The 24,090-nt window shown below is 37.9% G+C and overlaps 1 long non-coding RNA gene across 2 annotated transcripts; it reads right to left on the reverse strand.

Moving 5' to 3' along the window:
* Positions 1-653: 653 nt before the first annotated feature.
* On the reverse strand, positions 654-23,807 carry LOC142525257 (uncharacterized). Of its 2 annotated transcripts, none has more exons than XR_012815047.1 (3): positions 23,720-23,807; positions 1,504-1,573; positions 654-1,277 (listed from the first exon to the last, which is right to left on the reverse strand). It is a non-coding gene; the product is annotated as an uncharacterized LOC142525257 (long non-coding RNA). The 2 variants fall into 2 exon arrangements; XR_012815048.1 differs by lacking the exon at positions 23,720-23,807 and adding an exon at positions 1,709-1,804.
* Between the last annotated feature and the right edge of the window lie 283 nt (positions 23,808-24,090).

Below are 24,090 nucleotides of genomic sequence, written 5' to 3' on the forward strand. Positions count from 1 at the left end.
TCATGAAACACGATATATTGCATTCTACTTCATTTGTATTCGAAAAACATTTTATATAAGGTTGAATTATATTTATTCTACTTCATTCTTTTTTTGAAAAATATTTTATATTTATATTTACATGAGAAAAATAAGGTTGAATTATATTTATATTTTTATTTGTATGTAGCAAAGTAAGTCATGTTCATGGGTAAAGAGCATTGTTTTTCAATTATGAAACGACAATATTAACCTTCTATATATATTTTTTATGTGTACATCATGAAACACAATATATTACATTCTGTTTCATTCTTTTTTGAAAAACATTTTGTATAACGTTGAATTATATTTATCCTACTTCATCCTTTTTTTGAAAAACATTTTATATTTATATTTACATAAGAAAAATAAAGTTGAATTATATTTTTATTTATATGTAGCAAAGTAAGTCATGTTCATGTCCTTGTATGTTTAAGCCTGAATACTTTGAATAGAGAGTCATATAAATAAATTCTCAATTAAATATATGGGCAAATGAAAAAAAAAATGTAAAATCACCATTAATAATTTTAATGTGAGGACCCGTACTCTTAATTAATATTTAATTATCAAACAACAAGGATTAATTGGTGTAAACAGCAAAAATAAATTTAAAATATTCATTTGGGACTACATAAATTTCGGCATAACCTCCCCGTAAGTAGGACAACCCAAAAATTTCAAAACACAACAACATCAATATACGCTCAAAAATAACATCAAGTTCACAATCAACCAAACAAATATCCTACAGTCGCACTGGCCAGAACTAGACACAACATACCACAAATAAAATCCAAAACATCATAAAAACATCACCATACAGCTACACAGGACATCTCCCTGGCAAATGTATCAAACCAGTATAATATATAGATATTTGGGAACTCTGACACAAACCAACTGACTACTGGGTACCACTCACTGACGCTCCATCAGACGCGTCAAATCCCTCGGAATGACCTGCTATGGCATCAAAAACAACCACAACATAAAAAGAAAACAAGGGTCGGACTCCAGTACGACAAATCAGTAAAATTACAACGTATATAAAAGACATGTAATAATACCAAGTAAATGCAATGATATGTGATACATGAATGGTAACAATGGAATAAAGGATATCAATCGGAGTCCAAACGAATAGCATCATCAACAGTAACAGTGGTCACCCGTGCCAGGAATACAACATCAAATCACCGCTCGTCCATGCACGTAGCATCGGGAATGCGAGTAGCTAAGTCGCTCGTCCCTAGCTGTCATCGAGGAATGTGACTAAACCTAACCCACCCGTCCCTCTGATGATTCAATATATCTCAACAGAATCAACATAAATTTTCGTCAAAGGAGTCAAGGCTCAATATTTTATGTCAATAAAATTTATGCATGAATGCACATTCAAGGCACATAATAGAAAACAACATTTACTGAATATTCTTACACGTCAATATACGCGTCATAATGATATAGGTTTGAGCGTACTTCAACTATAACTTACAATACCACAATAATTTCTTAAGGACTTTCTGATGAACTCGCTCAACTATATAACCTACAATATAAATTCAATATATACTTCAATATACTGTATTCTAAACGGCTAAAACAAATTATATCGGCTATATTAAAATTCAAATTCTCGGCAGCCTATAAAACCCGTCAAAAATCTGGAATTCAAGCTTAGTACCTCAAGAGTCAAGGCTAAAATGCACAAAGGTGATCTCGCGGAGGTAGCTCACTGGAAAAGTCACCGGAAATACTCTTCACGGTCAGAAAACAAGCTGGAAAAAGAGGGGAAAAAATTAATACTTCACTTATCAAACTAATCCACCAAGAACAACAAAGAATCGAAGCCAAAACCTTACCTAAACCGGATCAAAGCTTAAACGCACTGTTGCTACAAAACAAGCCGATCAAGCTCAATAATTTCTGACTTAAGGCAGGAAAAAGTCTAATAAACTGGAGGAAAAATATTGCTATCTGCTGCGCTACTTCTCCGACCTCTGGCGACGCTACACGAGAGCTGCAGAAACATGAGGAAAAGCGTCGGGTTGCAGGGGTCAAAAAGCTTTCTTTCTGGATTTGAGCGATTTGTTGCTTCTTCTATCAAATGGGTTTAAGTAAGTAAATGAAAATGAGCTGGGTCTATACTTATTCAGCCTCACATTCTCCCCCACTAATAAAAGATTTTGTCCTCGAAATCTAACAAATACAACATTGATATCCAAAACATTAAGACTGATAATACATAGGAAATTCAGAATACATCGCGTAATTACATTTTCAAAAAATGAGGCCATTCTTGTCGCATCTTTACAAATTCCCACGTAGATTCTTCTCTTCCATGTCTACTCCACTGTACCAAAACCAGTGGAATTGTCTTGCTCCCGAGTTGCTTTTCCTTGCAGTCCAAAATTTGCACTGGATGTTCAACATAGCTAAGAAAACTATCTAACGCCACATCCTCGACATTCAAGATATGTGTCGGATCTGGCTCATACTTCCGCAACATAGATACATGAAACACATTTTGTATCAAAGACAAACTCGGCGGCAAGTCTAAACGATTAGCCAATGTGCCAATCCTCTCAACAATCACATACAGACCAATATAACGTGGAGCTAACTTCCCTTTATGTCCAATCTCATAGTACCTCGGAATGGTGATACTTTCAAGAAAACATAATTGACCACTTGGAACTCTAAACTTCTACATCTTTTATTAGCATAACTGGCTTGACGATCCTGGGCTGCTTTCACCCTTTTCCCGATCAATTCGAATTTATCTTTAATTTCTTGAATAAATTCTGGTTTTGACATCTGTATTTCTCCTACATCTTACCAATATATCGGTGATCTGCACTTTCTTCCATACAAATCTTCAAATGGGGCCATACCGATTGTTTCCTGAAAACTATTATTGTAAGAGACTTCAACCAAAAACAATGATTCCTGCCAACCACCTTTGAAATCCATCACTACTGCCCATAACCCGTCTTCAAGCGTTTTAATGGTTCTTTCTGACTGACCATCTGTTTGTGGGTGATAAGCGGTGCTCATAGCCGACCCAAAGCTAATTACAAACTGTTAGAGTAGGTGCCCGTCGAGCCAAGTGTTGGCCGATGGTTCATGTTTAAACTCTATGTATGTACAGTCTTTATTTTAATAATATTTGAATTTATTATTTTGGCACTTCTTTATCTGTATACCCATGCTAGTTGCATAGATAAAGTCCTTGAATATACAAATAGTAGAAAAAATATGAGAAGCTCATATGATGAGGATCATGAAACTCATATTTGGAATATTGTATATTCTAAACAGTTCCTAGTCGATTCAGCCACCGCCAAGAAGGATATAGGCCGCTCAAGTTCGAGACTAGTATCTGCGATGTGAGTACCATGTTTCATTGGTAGGGGACATTGTTATGTCCGAGCATGAAGATAGGTGCTCCTTGTAGAGTGCACTGAACAACCCTCCATAAAGGACTTTCCAAGTGGTTCTCACTTATCGAGTGGAAACGTCCTAGTTTATGGTTGTACACCATTAGTCCTTATGACCCGGGACAACATTGAGACTCTATGTGCTAGAATTACACTTTGACTTGTTTACCGACTCTCATGGGGTCATCAGGTGGCAAGGTTGAGTGTTCTGTCAAAACATATAGGAGTCGATGCATTGTAGTCGGGGATTCACCGCTTACCTTCGGGTATGGATATCCTATGTGTTCTCATGTATGTGTAGTATGAAATCTCTAATCAGATTATGGTAGTAATTATGAAAGGGGTTTCATAGATTACACCATCGATGCAACTACGACATGACACATAGTATCGATTCACTGACAACTCTCGATATACCAATGGTTGTCGAATCGGTCGGGTTATATGAGTTGAAGGGACCGTACTGTACGCTAACCATAATTGAATGGTTCTTGCAGGCACTATAATTTGATACCTAGGGAATCATATAAGCGATGCTGCTAGGCGTTTAACATGATTGGTTGGGTACTATCAGACTTGAGTTCTGACATTCTTGTTATCAAGGAGTTGATAAGTATGAATGGAGCAGTTGGGGTATGCTCGTATAAGGACATGTTTAGTTCGAATCACATGGAGATGTGAACCCACGGCTAGTTGTATCAATGAACCATTGAGGGCCACACAAATACTAGCTTTCTAGATCCCATTGAGAAGTTAAAATAGTTCAATGTGTTGAACGGCTTATAAATGAGTTTATAAGCGTAAGGAAAATAGAAGTATGACTTCTATGAGAGAAATATAACTTTTAATTTATGAATGTGTTCCTAAATTAAAAGTTGGCCAAATAAATAATGTATTTGAAAATTGTGATTTTCATAAACATTATTATTGACTAAATTAAATTAATTCAAGTGTTGAATTAATTAAACACTAGTGGGCCTAGTAGAATCCAAATAATTAAATTAATTCAAGTGTTGAATTAATTAAATAACATTGGGCCTTGTAGAGCCCAATTGGAAATAATTATTTAACTAGTGGGCTTGAGTAAAATCAAGTAAAGTTTAATTGGGCTCAAATATGTTTGAGACAATTAAATTAAAGTCCATGAGCCTTGTAATTGTTACAAGCCCAAATAAGAATACATGCTTTGGAGGTGATGAGTTGGGAATACTTTTTATTAAAAAAATTGCATGGCATGCAAAAGTTGGTCTCTACTTTTTCACACACCAAGACAACTCATCCTCTCCCATTCTAACTAGACTTGGCCGAAATTCTTGAAAGATTCTCTTCTCATTTTTCTCTCCATTTTTCTTCTTCAATTGTTGAGGATAGAAAATACTTCTCCTTGAAAAATCTTCTTATTTTTCTAGTGCAAAATAAGAAAGGTTCTAGCTTGCAAGTGGTGGGCCTAATTTGAAGCAAGGAGAGCTTGTAGAAGGTCATCCCATCAAGAGCTAAGGTGTTTACACCCTAGTTGGAGCCATCATCAATCCATTGTGATTGATAGGTAAATTTCATAACACCCTATGAATGTCATAGTTTGTGTTTTGTATATACTACATGCTAGTACATGAGGTGTTCAAATTTTTCATAAAATTTTGGTTTTCATGCCTTGAAAAGATTTTTGAACTTCCATTGCGCATTTGAACACCTAAAACCGATCCTCTTTCAAGTGGTATCAGAGCTAAGGTTACTAGTTTTTGTAGCATATACATGATATATTATATTGAGGTCGATTTCTAATCCGCATGAGATGTAATTTTGCAACAAAATCAAGGCCAACACATAGGGCATTTTTGGGCAGCAACAGTAGCTCGGGCTGCCCGAGGGGCTGACCATTTCGGGCAGCAAGGGCAGCCCCTCGGGCTACCCGAAGCCCTCTATTTAAAATAAAAAAAATTAAAAAAAATTTTTTTGCATGTTGGCCGGAATCCGGCGACGGAGCTCCGGCGACGGCGATGACGACTAGGGTTTTCAAAAGGTGTTTTGAAATATCAAAGTGTCATGGGCCTTGAGTTGTTGGGTCATTGGATGTCTAACATATTTGTGAAATTTAAATGGGCCAAAATGTTTTTGGTGAAAAATGATTTTTTGGGTTCTTAAGTTTAAATTTACAAAAGTTGCAAATATTTTCTCATGAAATAAATAATTGAAGTTGGACTTTAATTATTTATAGTAAATTGTGATTTGCAAGAAATTCGGTTATAAATAAATTAATTAGAATGTAGACAAAGGTGTTTGTATACTTTGTTAATTTAGTTTATAATCGTGGCGGTTAGTGATTGGATCAAGTAATTATTGTGATAATTAATTGATGGTGTATGATATGTGATATTATACATGAAGGATGATCAAAAGCCCAAGCCCAATTTGCTAGGTGTATGCTAGGATATTTTGTGTTGAGTGATTGTAATAATTATCAATTTATAAAGTGGGCTTGGTTTATGGCCCATTCCCACCCCATGAGATGTATCCCTATTTGCCATGGATATTTATTTGTAAATATTAGTGTAGTGGATGATAAAGATTGGAAGATGGTGGCCTTGATGATTATGAAGATCGAAGACATGTAAATATTGGAAGCTAATGTAATAGTTGCATTTGCATCCCATGCATTTCCCTAGGATTGGACCTAGGCCCGTGTTTAGCTCACACGGGCCATTAGTTTTGGGGCGATTGATCATCCTTGTTTTGTTTACTGTTTATAATATATGCATGATATGTTATAAATAATGAGTATGTGCGTTATTATTATGATAATAACAAAGTTGCATGAATCCGGCAGACATACGATCAAACATGACAAACTTTTAAATAAAATTAATGATGAGACCTTTCAAAATTAAAAACCCTCATTTTGAATAAGATTCAAAATTAATATCAAGCCCGAAAAGGGGAATTATAAATTTGTTTATAATTTCCATGTCTTCCATCGACAATGGGTGCATGATGAACGCTACCCGTGCTCGGAGCTCGGCTCATATTATTGGGGGGGCCCTGGGTGCCGGCAAGCAGTGACATCCATTGAATGGTGATGTGAACTACGTGGAACTCCCATGATTTCGGCTCATATTATTGGGGGAACTCATGGCGACCGTCCATTAAGGTTCAACATCGATGGATAAGGCTTGACACGTGAAGATGAACGACGTCATATTATTGGGTCCTAATCAAACGTGAGACAAAAGTTTACATAAAGGGTTGCATGGTGATGCAATTGGAAACTACCTTTTAGGGATTGTGATTGGCTGATATTATTCGGGATCATAATTCGCTAGTTGGACCTTGCGTACCTACTGAGGAAAGGAGTTTCCCGTTTTCACTAGAGGGTAGTGAAAATGTCAAAACAGTGGGAGCGAAAAATTTATAAAGTAAAAGTCCATACTTTATATCTTACTAAATATTTTAAAATAGTCATTAACATTTATCTGTTTTACTTTTCAGTACAAATTTGACAATGTCTTCGATTCGCAATCCGCTGTCTGTTATTCTCGAAAAACACGTATTAACCGGACCTAATTACCTCACTTGGCTAAGAAACCTGAAAATCGTCTTGAACTCGGAAAAGATTGCATACACACTGACTGAGTCGCTCCCTGTTGAGGCTCCGACTAACTGCACTCCTGAGGAGTTACAGATTTACAAGGAATGGTGTGACCATGACTTGAAGGCCGGGTGTTACATGCAGGCTTCTATGAATGATGAGGTGCAAAGGCGTTTTGAGGATGCAAAGAGTACTGCTGACATTCATTTGCAGCTCAAGGAGCTCTTTGGTGAGTAGACTCGGCCTCTTAGGCATGCTACAGTCAAGGAGCTGATCACTTTGCACATGCGAGATGGGGCCTCGGTCCATGAGCATGGCCTGAAGATGATTGGGCTCGTGGACAAGCTCGTTGGCATGGATTTGATGTTGCCTTCGGAGCTGACCACCGACGTGTTGCTGTTGTCATTTCCTAGCTCATTTGATCCTTTTGTGGTGAACTTCAACATGAACAAGATGGAGCCGACCCTTGAGGAGTTGGTGAACATGCTTGTGACCTTTGAGTCCACCATCAAGAAAGAGAAGCCGGTTCTTTTTGTGGGCTCTTCATCTGGTACGAAGACCGGTCCACCTGGGAAGGGAAAGAAGCGTTCTTTCCAACGTCCCAAGAAGAACGTGCCCTTGAAGAGGCAGACTCCGGGTCCCGTTGTGGCAGCCACACCAGTGAAGGCTGACAAGACTGTTGACATCTGTCATCATTGCAAGAAGCCTGGACATTGGAGGCGTAACTGCAGGGAATATCTTGCCAAGAAGAGTTCTGGAAACGGTATGTTCTATATTGAAGTAAACATTTCAATTAACTCTACTTCTTGGGTATTGGATACCGGCTGTGGCTCACATCTCTGTAATGATTTGCAGGTGATGGGAAGAAGTAGGAGGCTCAGAGAAGGTGAGACCTTCTTGAGGATGGGCAATGGAGCAAGGGTTGCTGTCAAGGCCGTAGGAGATGTTTATTTGCATTTGAACAATGATTTTAAGTTTTTTTTGAGAGATGTTTTGTTTGTACCAGACTTGGTGAAAAACATTATTTCCATTTCTATGCTTGATAAAGATGGATTTTCTTGTTTATTTAGCAAAGGTGTTTGCAACATTTACAAGAACGAACGTTTAATTGGTACCGGAGAACTTGAAAACGATCTCTACACCTTAAAATTGAAAGATATTCCACTAAACAATGTCCAAGCTATAACAACAACAAATAGACGCAAACAAGATACTCTAAATTCGGCACAGTTATGGCATGCTCGATTAGGACATATTTCCCTAAGAAGGATGAACAAGCTAGTAGGAGTAGGCATGTTTGATATGTCTGATATTTATGCTCTCACGACTTGTGAATCCTGTCTAAAAGAAAAGATGACCAAAATTCCCTTTAAGAGCCATGTGGAGCGAGCCAAAAGATTATTGGATTTGATCCATACCGATGTGTGCGGTCCGCTTAGCATCACCACTAAGCATAGACATGCCTACTTCATCACCTTTACCGATGACTTTTCGAGGTATGGGTATGTGTATTTGATGAAATACAAGTCTGAAGCCTTTGAAAGGTTCAAAGAATTCAGAAGTGAAGTAGAGAAACAGTTGGGACGAAGCATCAAGACACTTCGATCGGATCGAGGTGGTGAGTACTTGAGTGCCGAGTTCCAAGAGTATCTTAGGGAGAATGGGATTTTCTCACAGTGGACTCCGCCCGCTACACCACAGTTGAATGGTGTTTCGGAGCGTCGTAACCGGACTTTGATGGACATGGTTCGGTCTATGATGGGATTCACGGAGTTGCCGCCATCCTTTTGTGGATATGCGCTTGAGACAACGACACTGTTGTTGAACAATGTCCATTCAAAGGTAGTTGATAAGACACCATATGAGATATGGATGGGTAAGCCTCCCAAATATTCTTATCTTAGAATATGGGGGTGCCTTGCTTATGTGAAGCAGGTAGTGGGAGATAAATTGGATAGTCGATCCATTTTATGTTACTTTGTGGGATATCCAAAGAATTCGGTTGGATACTACTTCTATCATCCCCAAGAAACAAAGGTGTTTGTTTCTAGGAATGCAACTTTTTTGGAAAAGTAATTTCTATTGGATAGAAAAGGGGAGATGATAGAACTCGAAGAGGTTCGAGAGACACCCACAATTATAGAACCCACACTCGAAGAGCCAAGAGAGGAGATACAAGCTCCTAGAAGATCCGAGAGAGTCTCGAGACCACCTATGAGGTATGGTCTGCTTCTTGAAGAGGGCCATGATGAGCCTAACCATGGATGTGATCCAAGGACCTTCAAGGAAGCATTATCTGATGACGATTCATCCAAGTGGCTTGAAGCAATGGAATCTGAGATGAATTCCATGCATTCGAACCAAGTGTGGAATCTCGTGGATCCACCTGAGGGAATTTTTCCCATAGGGTGTAAATGGATTTACAAGAGGAAACTTGGGGCGGATGGGAAGGTATAGACCTTCAAGACGCGATTGGTGGCAAAAGGATATACTCAAAGACAAGGAGTTGACTTTGAGGAAACCTTTTCTCCAGTTGCAATGTTCAAGTCCATAAGGATATTGCTAGCCATAGCTGCAAGGTATGACTATGAGATATGGCAGATGGATGTCAAGACAGCCTTTCTTAATGGGGATATTAAGGAAGAGATTTACATGTCTCAACCCGAAGGGTTTACATCTGTCGGAAGTGAGCATATGGTATGCAAACTTCAGAGATCTATTTATGGTCTAAAGCAGGCATCTAGGAGTTGGAACCTTAGATTCGATAGTACAATCAAAGAGTTTGATTTTACTAAGAATCCTGAGGAACCCTGTGTGTATAAGAAGGTCAGTGGGAGTGCTGTGACATTCCTGGTGCTGTATGTTGATGACATTCTACTCATTGGGAATGATGTAGGAATGTTGAAATCAACTAAGATATGGTTAACGAGTAAGTTCTCGATGCAGGACTTGGGTAAAGCATCTTTTGTATTGGGAATACAGATCTATAGAGATAGATCAAGAAGATTGCTTGGTCTCACCCAGTCCACATACATTGATATCATCGTGAAGAGGTTCTCGATGGATGAGTCCAAGAGAGGACATCTACCAATGTGTCATGGCGTGTCCCTATCCAAGTCTATGTCTCCCAAGACTGATGCAGAGATAGAGGCGATGACACGCATTCCGTATGCATCTGCGATTGGTAGCATCATGTATGGGATGATATATACACGTCCTGACGTGGCTTTCGCACTAAGTGTAGTGAGTAGATATCAATCGAACCCCGGTCTTCCACATTGGAAAGCTGTGAAAGACATCCTCAAGTATTTGAGAAGGACCAATAAGTTGTTCTTGGTTTATGGGGGTGGGGTACTGAAATTGGAAGGCTATACCGACTCTAGCTTCCAAAGCGATATCGATGACTCGAAGTCAACCTCTGGATTCATATTCATGCTCAATGGTGCTGCTGTCTCTTGGAAGAGTTCCAAGCAAGATAGTACAACGGATTCCACCACTGAGGCAGAATATATTGCTGCATCAGCTGCAGCAAAGGAAGCTGTTTGGATAAGGAATTTCGTCCAAGAGTTGGGCGTCATTCCTAATGGAGTTGCTCCTGTCCCAGTGTTTTGTGACAACACGAGAGCCATTGCTCAAGCAAAGGAGCCAAGGTCTCATCAGAAGTCCAAACACGTATTGAGAAAGTACCACATCCTCCGAGATATCGTGGAAAGAGGAGACGTCATGATTGACAAAGTCGGCTCCGAAGATAATGTTGCTGATCCGCTAACTAAACCTTTACCTGGACCATTATTCGAGAAGCATCGCGAATCGATGGGTTTGAAGCATATGGGTAGTTGGCTCTAGTGCAAGTGAGAAATTGTTAGAGTAGGTGCCCGTCGAGCCAAGTGTTGGCCGAGGGTTCATGTTTAAACTCTATGTATGAACAGTCTTTATTTTAATAATATTTGAATTTATTATTTTGGCACTTCTTTATCTGTATACCCATGCTAGTTGCATAGATTAAGTCCTTGAATATACAAATAGTAGAAAAAATATGAGATGCTCATATGATGAGGATCATGAAACTCATATTTGGAATATTGTATATTCTAAACAGTTCCGAGTCGATTCAGCCGCCGCTAAGAAGGATATAGGCCGCTCAAGTTCGAGACTAGTATCTGCGATGTGAGTACCATGTTTCATTGGTAGGGGACATTGTTATGTCCGAGCATGAAGATAGGTGCTCCTTGTAGAGTGCACTGAACAACCCTCCATAAAGGACTTTCAAGTGGTTCTCACTTATCGAGTGGAAACGTCCTAGTTTATGGTTGTACACCATTAGTCCTTATGACCCGGGACAACATTGAGACTCTATGTGCTAGAATTACACTTTGACTTGTTTACCGACTCTCATGGGGTCATCAGATGGCAAGGTTGAGTGTTCTGTCAAAACATATAGGAGTCGATGCATTGTAGTCGGGGATTCACCGCTTACCTTCGGGTATGGATATCCTATGTGTTCTCATGTATGTGTAGTATGAAATCTCTAATCAGATTATGGTGGTAATTATGAAAGGGGTTTCATAGATTACACCATCGATGCAACTACGACATGACACATAGTATCGATTCACTGACAACTCTCGATATACCAATGGTTGTCGAATCGGTCGGGTTATATGAGTTGAAGGAACCGTACTGTACGCTAACCATAATTGAATGGTTCTTGCAGGCACTATAATTTGATACATAGGGAATCATATAAGCGATGCTGCTAGGCGTTTAACATGATTGGTTGGGTACTATCAGACTTGAGTTATGACATTCTTGTTATCAAGGAGTTGATAAGTACGAATGGAGCAGTTGGAGTATGCTCGTATAAGGACATGTTTAGTTCGAATCACATGGAGATGTGAACCCACGGCTAGTTGTAACAATGAACCATTGAGGGCCACACAAGTACTAGCTTTCTAGATCTCAGTGAGAAGTTAAAATAGTTCAATGTGTTGAACGGCTTATAAATGAGTTTATAAGCGTAAGAAAAATAGAAGTATGACTTCTATGAAAGAAATATAACTTTTAATTTATGAATGTGTTCCTAAATTAAAAGTTGGCCAAATAAATAATGTATTTGAAAATTGTGATTTTCATAAACATTATTATGGACTAAATTAAATTAATTCAAGTGTTGAATTAATTAAACACTAGTGGGCCTAGTAGAGTCCAAATAATTAAATTAATTCAAGTGTTGAATTAATTAAATAACATTGGGCCTTGTAGAGCCCAATTGGAAATAATTATTTAACTAGTGGGCTTGAGTAAAATCAAGTAAAGTTTAATTGAGCTCAAATATGTTTGAGACAATTAAATTAAAGTCCAAGAGCCTTGTAATTGTTACAAGCCCAAATAAGAATGCATGCTTGGGAGGTGAAGAGTTGGGGAATACTTTTTATTAAAAAAATTGCATGGCATGCAAAAGTTGGTCTCTACTTTTTCACACACCAAGACAACTCATCCTCTCCCATTTTAACTAGACTTGGCCGAAATTCTTGAAGGATTCTCTTCTCATTTTTCTCTCCATTTTTCTTCTTCAATTGTTGAGGATAGAAAATACTTCTCCTTGAAAAATCTTCTTATTTTTTTAGTGTAAAATAAGAAAGATTCTAGCTTGCAAGTGGTGGGCCTAATTTGAAGCAAGGAGAGCTCGTAGAAGGTCATCCCATCAAGAGCTCTTCTACAAGCTAAGGTGTTTACACCCTAGTTGGAGCCATCATCAATCCATTGTGATTGATAGGTAAATTTCATAACACTCTATGAATGTCATCATTTGTGTTTTGTGAATGTTACATGCTAGTACATGAGGTGTTCAAATTTTTCATAAAATTTCGGTTTTCATGCCTTGAAATGATTTTTGAACTTCCGTTGCGCATTTGAACACCTAAAACCGATCCTCTTTCACAAACTTCCCCAAAACTTCGAAGCAAACCTTGGATCATGATCGGATACTTTGGTTACTGGCACACCATGTAATCTTACTATATGATCAATGTACAGTTTTGCCATTTTCATATAAGTACAAATACGATCATATGGAATAAAATGAGCTGATTTATACAATCTATCAACAATCACCCAAATCGCATCACAACCATGATTAGAACGAGGTAGATGAGTCACAAAATCCATAGTCTCCACTAATCTGATAAGTCCATCTTGAAGTTCCCAAGTGCTCGTGAACTTTAGAGATAGCCAAATATGTCAGCATCGCATTCTGAACTTTCCTACTGAGGGCATCTGCAACAAGATTCATTCGACCTGGTTGATACTGAATCTCACAATCAAAATCTTTAAGCAACTCCATCCATCGACGATGTCTCATGTTCAAGTCAGGCTGTGTGAAAAGATATTTAAGACTCTTGTGATCCGAATAATTCACAAACTGCTCACCGTACAGATAATAATGCCATAACTTCAATGCAAACAGAATGGCAGCCGACTCTAAGTCATGAACTAGATATCGGGTCTCATGCGGATTCAACTGTCAAGAAATATATGCAATCACTCACCCATTTTGCATTAGAACACAACCAATTCCATTAGATATGCATCTGAACAAACAACATATCCACGTGAGCCTGATGGAAAATGTCACGCCCCGAAACCGAGGCTTCGGTGACATCCGATATTGTTAATCAAATAACAATAAACCTCATAAAAAATAGTCAAATACCAGTCTATTTCATAAAATTTCATTGTCTTTACATGAAAGGAAAAATACAGAGGTCGTGGAAGCGAAAATTACAAACATTTACGAAGAAAGACTAAGGAACACTTGAATTCCTTCCTTTTAATTCTTTACCAGCCCCAGAAGTGCTCCTGCTCCTTTTGTTCTACATGTTCTTCATTCTCATCTGGAGAGAGACGTAAGGGGGGTGAGTGCTTTGGGAAACACTAAGAAAGTGGGGCCGATCGAATTCCAGAAAACATTTCACACATAATATTTTTAAAACTTTCTTATTTTTACATAACATAATATATCAGAGTGGAATGAACAGAAGTCAAACGTTGAACAAATCAGAGCTTCAGAGTTGGATGAACATAAATCAGACTTAGAAAAAAATCAGAAATTCGAATCAGAACAGAACTAATCAGAACTTATCAGACAAACAGATTATAATGATCATTGGCTATCCTTGATCTTGGGCTCTCTTTGGGGCCATCTCCTGTAAATGGTTTTCCTCTGGAGCCTTTTCCCACATTCGGGCTCCCTCTGGAGCCTTTTCCCTCACAGGCTTTCCCGATGCACCATTATCAGATTCAAACAAATAACTTATCATTCAGAGACAAATTGGTTCGAACAGAATGACACCAACATAGAACGAAACGGAGAAGCATAAACGAACAAACAGACGGAACGAAACGATTTGAAGCAACTTAGTGATCTTCGTAATCCAAACTTATTCACATCATGTAATAGACGATCGAATTTTAAAACATACATAATCTTTAAAACATATAAACTCACTCACCTGAAAGATTGTTCCAAAATTCTTGGAATGAACAAGTTGGAATTTGACACTGAAAAATCAGTCACCTTGAAAAAAATTTTGTGCCTAATTGAACCGTTGGATCGGTCTGAATTTTGGATATGTTGCTCCAAACACGTGTAGGTATATTCTGAATGGTGGAGATTGGATTTGGACGTGCAAAACAATGAGCAAAACTTTCTGAAATTGGGCAGAATATTTGGTACTCGAAAATTGCAACTTTTGGATAAAATCTTTGATGTTGTTTTTGGTGTGATTTAACTCATTCCTTTGCCACTATTTATAGGAACCAATATGACTTTAAGTATTCCCCCTATATGACAAAGGTTGCATTACTTATGGCATGTAATCACCAATTTGTCTTTAGGTCTTCTCTCTCCATGCCAAAGGTTGCATGGTTTATGGACTTAAATGTCACCAATGTGACTTTAGGTCTTTCTCCTCCATGCCAAAGGTATCATGTAGTTTTATTCTCCTCCATGACATAATTCATCTTCAATGCAAAACTAAAATCAACTTGGTACTTCTTTGTCTCTTTGTAATGCAAAATTTTGGGTCTTCACAGCAAAGCCAGCACAGGAGCTGTTTTCAAATTTTCCTTCAAAGTCTCAAAACTTGACTCACATTCATTAGTCCACAAAAAACATCGATCTTTTTGCACTAATTGGGTCATAGGCCTTCCTATAATATAATCCTTCAACAAAAAGCATATAATATCCTTTCAATCCCAAGAAGCTGTGAATATCGGAAATATTCGTCGGTGTTGGCCAATTGATAACAGCTTCCACTTTACTAGGATCCACTGATACTCCTTGAGCTGATATAACATGACCCAGAAATACTACTCTGTCAAACCAGAATTCACATTTAGAAAATTTTGCATACAATTGCGCTGCTCTGAGTGTTTGGATGACTAAATTTAAATGTTTTTTTATGCTCCTTCTTTGTTTTTGAATAAATCAGAATGTCATCTATGAAGACAATAACAAATATGTCAATAAATTCTCGAAAAACACGATTCATCAAATCCATAAAAATCGATGTAGCATTAATCAATCCAAAAGGCATATCTAGAAATTCATAATGTTCCTAACGTGTTCGAAATGCTGTCATCGGAACATCTTCCTCTCAAACTCTAAGTTGATGGTATCCAGAACGAAGATCGATCTTTAAATACACTGATGTACCCTGCAAATGATCAAACAAGTCATCGAAACACGGCAGAGGATACTTGAAGGATCGTTTGCTCAGCATCTTTGGGATGCTTCAAACAAAATATTCTCCAATGAGCTGCAATAGCTCGTGTTCTAAAAATATTAACACAGATGAATTAAATCGAGTTTGGTTTTAAAACCAAGCAGAAGAAACTCGAAGTAATCCTTCGTGAAGAGTACTAATATATTTAGAAAACATTTTAACTTATGTAAGCTGACTAACTGAAATAAAACAGATTAGTTTTTGCATTCTTCAGTTCAGTTACAGTGACAACTGAACTGACGAATACTCCAACTGATCAAAACAGTTTGAAAACAATAGTTAATCAGTTAAATACACAAGATATGTTTATGGATGTTCGAAGACTTCAACTGCTCCTACGTCACCCCTTCTATCTCCAAAGATAGGATCCACTAGAAGACTTTGATTTATACAACTACTTGTACAAACCCACTCAGCTAGGACTTACACTACTGCCTAAACTGAACTCCTAGCTACGACTGAAGGCAGCACCTTCCAGCCAACACTTCTTTAACGTCTATGTGTCAAAGACTACATACACAAGTTTAACGTCTTTGTGCAAAACTGTATTTGAGTGGATGAGAGTGTTTGTGTGTGAGAACTGAACAAGGATATTCTCACACACGGAGGGAAATACGCTTTTAATCTAAGCTGATATATCTGTAAAGAGTTCCCTCGACTGGGCTGAATGCTTCTCTCTTTAAGCTGATATGATTTTGAAGCGTGCCCTTTTTTTTCTCTCTTGTGTTGTCTGTTGTTTGACTCTTCACTGATCTTCCCTTTATATAGGCGGGAAAACTGATCGTACAGTGAGATTCATTTATTGTATTTGTTGCATCTTGAATTCGTTTCTTGGACTTTGTGTCTCGACTTTTCAACTGCCCTTCTGAAAACATTTTGTCTTTAATGCACCGATGCGACGTCCATTATTGTCCTTTGACTGGATAATAGCTTTGTACCTTCACGTAAAGCAGGATTCCACTTGAGAGAGTTTGTCTTCATCCATAACTGAAGGATTCTAACTGATGCTTCGAACTGGTCAGTTGAACTGATCTTTCAGTTGGGCTGGTGAAATCAGTTGACTCGTCAGTTGAACAGATTTCACACTTATTCAGTTGGACTGATCAGTTGGGTTTCTTCATCAGCTGAACACTCCTTCGGCTGGCCAGGCTTCTGAGGTTTTCCTGCTGAATTACCTATCAACTGGACAATCAGCTGGACTGCTCAAGTGACGTAGTCAGTTAGACTGATTAATTTTGTGAGATCAGTTAGGTCTTTAGTTTTGCGATGTAAACATCTCGTAAACGATCCTAGATGCTGCACACTAAGGTAGATCATTAGTAACATAATTAACAGGGTTTGGTTATCATCAAAATTAAGATTGCGAACTTGAAAAATTCTAACAATCTCCTCTTTTTTATGATTACAAAACCTAAGCAGTTAAGCGCAATATATTCAGTTTAAGGATTAGCAAGTTCAAATGTTATTAAAGGCTCCCCCTTTATAACTGAATTTAATGAAATTAAAATAAACAAAAACTCCATCTCCAAAACTGAGTTAAAACCTTTTAAAAGAGATTGACAGAATTAAGAAACTACTTTTCAGTTGATTAATAGGAAAGAGTTTTTCGTAACAACTGAGTTTTAAAACTGATTGATAATATTTTTAGATTGAGAGATTGAGAGAAGGACAAGAAACTCCCCCTCAGAAACTGAATAAAAGCCCGTATCTGAAAGATATTTATATAGTCATTCATTCAGATATTATAATCGTTCAAGCAATGTAGACAAGAGATTTGGAAATATCCATTCAGTTACAGTAAAACACAGCTGAACAAATATGATGTTTATTTAAAGAAATTTCCTTGTATTTACATCTGAGCACAGTTGAACAAGAAAAATTACTACAATGGTAGCATATTTTAATCAACATCAGATATCAGTTGGTTTGTGTGACAGAACTGGATATACCATAAACTGGTTGCTTGATTGCTTGAACTGCTGCATCAGTTGTGAGTTTATCTTGCTATAGAAACGAGTTAAACTGCCTGAACTTGACTTTTTAGCAGACTAACCGATCGAGCAGACTCTGACTAAGCTCAACTGGAATGCAGCTGGTGATTTTAATCATCCAACGTCCCAGCATGGATGAGTTTCGTCTGAAGAACAGCTGGCCTGGTAGGCTTGCAACTGAAGACTTGTTCAAGGAGCAATTTAGCTGTGCATCTTTGCAGATGATTCTCAGTTCCCTGCAGGCTAATTAAAAATCCCTAGTAAAGAGTCTAAAGAAGTGGCTGCAATATTAGTCGCAGAGCAAATCCTCTCAACTCTTTACCAAAGAGCGACATATAAATATTTTCAAATAATTTTGAAAATCGTATGAGATATTTTTTAAATAACTTTTAACACTATTTTAAAGTGATATTCTAAAACACACTTTTCTTCAAATTTTTTTCTTAGAACAACCTGCTCTGATACCAATTAAAGGATCGTTTGCTCAGCATCTTTGTGATGCTTCAAACAAAATATTTTCCAATGAGCTGCAATAGCTCGTGTTCTAAGAATATTAACACCGATGAATTAAATCGAATTTGGTTTTAAAACCAAGCGGAAGAAACTCGAAGTAATCCTTCGTGAAAAGTACTGATATATTTAGAAAACATTTTAACTTATGTAAACTGACTAACTGAAATAAGACAGATTAGTTTTTGCATTCTTCAGTTCAGTTACGGTGACAACTGAACTGGCGAATACTCCAACTGATCAAAATAGTTTGAAAACAATAGTTAATCAGTTAAATATACAATATATGTTTATGAATGTTCGGAGACTTCAACTGCTCCTACGTCATCCCTTCTATCTCCACGGATAGGATCCACTAGAAGAATTTGATTTATACAACTACTTGTACAAACCCACTCAGCTAGGACTTACACTACTGCCTAAACTGAACTCCTAGCTACGACTGAAGGCAGCACCTTCCAGCCAACACTTCTTTAACGTCTATGTGTCAAAGACTACATACACAAGTTTAACGTCTTTGTGCAAGACTGTATTTGAGTGGATGAGAGTGTTTGTGTGTGAGAACTGAACAAGGATGTTCTCACACACTGAGAGAAATACGCTTCTAATCTAAGCTGATATATCTGTAAAGAGTTCCCTCGACTGGGCTGAATGCTTCTCTCTTTAAGATGATATGATTTTGAAGCGTGCCTTTTCTTTTCTCTCTTGTGTTGTCTGTTGTTTGAGCCTTCACTTATCTTCTCTTTATATAGGCGGGAAAACTTATCGTACAGTAAGATTCATTTATTGTATCCGTTGCATCTTGTATTCGTTTCTTGGACTTTGTGTCTCGACTTTTCGATTGCCCTTCTGAAACTTTTTGTCTTTAATGCACTGATGCAATGTCCATTATTGAGCTGGATTCCACTTGAGAGAGTTTGTCTCGAACTGGTCAGTTGAACTGATCTTTCAGTTGGGCTGGTAAAATCAGTTGACTCGTCAGTGGAACTGATTTCACACTTGTTCAGTTGGACTGATCAGTTGGGTTTCTTCATCAGTTGAACACTCTTCCGGCTGGCCAGGCTTCTGAGGTTTTCCTGCTGAATTACTTATCAACTGGACAATCAGCTGGACTGCTCAAGTGACGTAGTCAGTTAGACTGGTTCATTTTGTGTGATCATTTGGGTCTTTAGTTTTGCGATATAAACATATCGTAAGTGATCCTAGATGTTGCACACTAAGGTAGATCATTAATAACATAATTAACAAGTTTTGTTATCACCAAAATTAAGATTACGAACTTGAAAAGTTCCAACAATACTTATTCTTCACAGTAGCTTTGTTCAACTGTCTGTAATCAATGCACATTCTCATCGTTCTGTCTTTCTTCTTTAAAACAATACTAGAGCTCCCCAAGGTGACATATTTGGTCTAATATAGCATTTTTCTAGTAAGTCATGTAATTTCTCTTTGAGTTCAATTGTGCTTGAGCCAAACGGTATGGTGCTCTAAAAATAGGATTTGTCCATGAAACTAACTCAATGCTAAAATCGATTTCCCTCTAGGGTGAAAATCCAGAAATCTCATCGAAAAATACATCAGAGAATTCCTTGACAACATGAATATCTGAAACTTCAAATCTTTTTCCCTGTGTTGCATCAACTGCATAGATCATAAATCCTTCATTTCTTTTTGACAAGATTCTAAACATTTCCATTGCTGACACAAATGGAATACATGATTGTGAATCACTACCGTAAAAATTCCATTTACTGCCATAATACGGTATGAAAATTACAACTCCATGGAAACAATAAACGGTTGCTCGATAATTTGACAGAGTATCCATTCCCAAAATACAATCAAAGTCAGACATATCTAGATTGATTAGATTAGTTATCATGATATTATCATTGAATCTAATCACACAATTCACAATTATTTCAAGAGACATCAAACATACACCGACAGGTGTAGAGATTGACAAAGTATCTATCAATGGAGTAGTAGCAATCTCATGCTCATCAACAAATACAACAGATATAAATGAATGAGATGCTCATTTGTCTATGAGTATACGCGCGGGATAATTAAAAATAAGGTAGATACCTACAATAACTCGGCCTGGTGCCTCTTGAGCTTGATCCTGAGTTAAAGCATGAACTCTAGCCTTTTGTGGCCTTGGAAAACGTTGCTGAAAAGACTGCTGAAAAGACTGAGTCAGGACAAAGGTCTAGTTGCTTGTCCTCTAAAACCCTGACCAAACTGAGGTTGCTGAAATTGTTGTCTTACTGCATTTGGACATACTCTAGCATAATTTCCAACTTGCCACAGATATTACAAGATCCATGAACTCCCGTACACTGAGTATTGAAATACTTACCACCACAACGATCACAAAATACTTCACCTGGTGACCCAACGGAACCTCCACACTGACTTCCGGAACTAGAAGAACTACTATGAGTCTATTTCTTGAATTTTTTTCCTTTGGCCTTAAATTTTTGCTGCTTTGGTTGTTGATAAGATTTAAAAGGCTGATACGACAGTAAAGGACGGTATAGTGGTGCACCCATTGACATCGGCACATTGCCCCCGAAACTCTGAGGAAATCATGGTTGAACTGATCGTGGTTCTTCCAAAAGAGACTAACAAAGTATCTATCAACGGAGTAGTAACAATCTCATGCTCATCAACAAATACAAAATATACGCACATGATAATTAAAAATAAGGCAGATACATGCAATAACTTCGCTTGGTGCCTCTTGAACTTGATCCTAAGTTAAAGCATGAACTCTAGCCTGTTGTGGCCCTGGAAAACATTGCTGAACAGAACCTCTAGGCTGAGGATAGCTAGACTGCTAAAAAGACTGAGTCGGGACAAAAGGTCTAGTTTCTTGTCCTCTAAAACCCTGACCAAACTGAGGTTGCCGAAATTGTTGTCTTACTGCATTTTGACATACTCTAGCATAATGTCCAATTTGCCCAAAGATATTACAAGATCCATGAACTCCCGTACACTGAGTACTAAAATCCTTACCACCACAACGATCACAAAATACTCCACCTGGTGACCCAACGGAACCTCCACACTGACTGTCGGAACTCGAAGAACTACTAAGAGTCTGTTTCTTGAAATGTCTTTTGCCTTAAAATTTTGCTGCTTTGGTTGTTGATAAGACTGTGAAGGCTGATACTGCAATAAAGGATCGTATAGTGGTGCAACCACTGGCATCGGCACATTTCCCCCAAAACTCTGAGGAAAACATGGTTGAACTGGTCGTGGTTCTTCCAAAAGTAGACTTGCCTTCACATTATTGACTTTCTCTACAGCATCGGCATAATTAACAGGTGTTCCAGCTACTACTAAAGTGCAAATGGTTCGAATTCAATCATTGCATAAAATGCGATAGCTTGTTCCGATCACTGCTAGCAACATGAGGAACATAGACAAGAAAGGCTAAAAATTGAGAGGCATACTCTACTACAGTCATGTTATCTTGAGTCAATCTATTGAATTTAGCTTCCTTGGCCGAATAATACGAAGGCGGTGAATATTCTCGAGCAAACTGAGCGAAAAATACATCCCTAGTAACTCTTTCACCTGATTCTTTTAGAGCTTCCTCAGTAGTTTCCCACCATAACTGAGCTCGATCTTTTAATTGACAAATAGCCAACTTAAGCTGCAAATCGGGAGTATACTCCAACATATTAAACAAGCGTTACATACTTTTTAACCATGCTACAGCTTTCTCACCATCTTCATTTCCAAAGAATCGAGGATGACACTTGTTCTGAAATCGAGATATCACTAGTTCCATTTCAACCATTCCTCTAGTCAACTGATCCACTTCATGCTCAACGTTAACATTTCATGCTTCACCACGAAGACGACGACCTCGTCTTCCCCATTCAGTCTCGTTAAGTGCTTTCACATTAAGAGCTTCAGATTCCTGAACAACTTCCTTTCCTTTTCTGCCCTTACGTCCAGGTGCCATCTACAAGAAACAATGATTTAATCCACAGGCAGAAACAAAATAATCGGTGTAGAATAAGAGCATAAACATTTAAACTAATAGGCAATTTCAAAACTTAACCAACTATACGCTCTAGTTATCCTAATTCAATTAATGCAAAACATAAAACAAATAAGACCAAATAATCAAACACATGCACAATCATTTTATTTGTGTCTAAACTCGAGTGTCCTAAACTCTAATTCGAGCGTATCCCAATTACGCTCTGATACCAAATTGTGAGGGTCCGTGCTCTTAATTAATATTTAATTACGAAAAAACAAGGATTAGTTGGTGTAAACAGCGAAAACGAGTTTAAAATGTTCATTTGGGCCTACAGAAATTTCTGCATGACCTCCCCGTAAGTAGGACATCCCAAAATTTTCAAAACACAACAACATCAATATACGCTTGAAAATAACATCAAATTTACAATCAACCAAATAAATATCTTACAGCCGCACTGGCCAGGACTAGACACAACATACCACAAATAAAATCCAAAACAGCATAAAACATCACCATACTGCTACACAGGGCATCTCCCTGAAAAATGTATCAAACCAGTATAATATATAGATATCTGGGAACTCTGACACAAACCAACTGCCTACAGGGTACCACTCGTTGACGCTCCACCAGACGCGTCAAATCCCCTGGAATGACCTGCTATGTCATCAAAACCAACCACAACCTAAAAAAAACAGAGGTCGGACCCTAGTACGACAAATCAGTAAAATTACGACATATATAAAAGACAGGTAATAGTACCAAGTAAATGCAATGATATGCGATTCATGAATGGTACCAATGAAATAACGGAGTCCAAACGAATAGCATCATCAACAGTAACAGTGGCCATCAGTGCCAGGAATGCAACATCAAATCGTCGCTCGTCCATGCACATAGCATCGGGAATGCGAATAGCTAAGTCGCTCGTCCCTAGATGTCATCGGAGAATGAGGCTAATCTTAACCCACTCGTCCCACTGATGACTCAATAAATCTCAACAAAATCAATATAAATATCTGTAAAAAGAGTCAAGGCTCAATATGTTATGCCAATACAATTTATGCATGAATGCATCCTAATAAACATTCAAGATACATAATAGCAAACAATATTTATTGAATATTCTTATACGCCAATATACGCGTCATAATGATATAGGTTTGAGCGTACCTCAACTATAAATTACAATACCACAGTAATTTCTTAAGGATTTTCTAATGAACTCGCTCAACGATATAACCTACAATATAAATTCGATATATACATCAATATACTGTATTCTAACCGATTAAACAATTATTAAATCGGCTAGGTTAAAATTCAAATTCTTGAGAGCCTATAAAACCCATCAAAAATATGGAATTAAAGCTTAGTACCTCAAGAGTCAAGGCTAAAATGCACAACGGTGATCTCGCAAAGGTAGCTCACCGGAAAAATCATCAAAAATACTGTTCACGGTCAGAAAACAAGCTGGAAAAATAGGGGAAAAACTTAATACTTAGCTTATCAAACTAATCCTCCAAGAACAACCAAGAATCGAAGTCAAAACCTTACCTAAACCGGATCAAAGCTTACACGCATTGTTGCTACAAAACAAGCCGATCGAGCTCAATAACATCCGATTCAAGGCAGGAAAAAGTCTAATAAAGTGGAGAAAGAAGATTGATAACTGTTGCGCTACTTCTCCGACCGCTGGAGACTCTACACGAGAGCTGCAGAAACATGAGGAAAAGCGTCGGGTTGCAGG

This window comes from Primulina tabacum, chromosome 14 (assembly GCF_025594145.1).
Source record: "Primulina tabacum isolate GXHZ01 chromosome 14, ASM2559414v2, whole genome shotgun sequence".
Classification (NCBI taxonomy): Eukaryota; Viridiplantae; Streptophyta; class Magnoliopsida; order Lamiales; family Gesneriaceae; genus Primulina; species Primulina tabacum.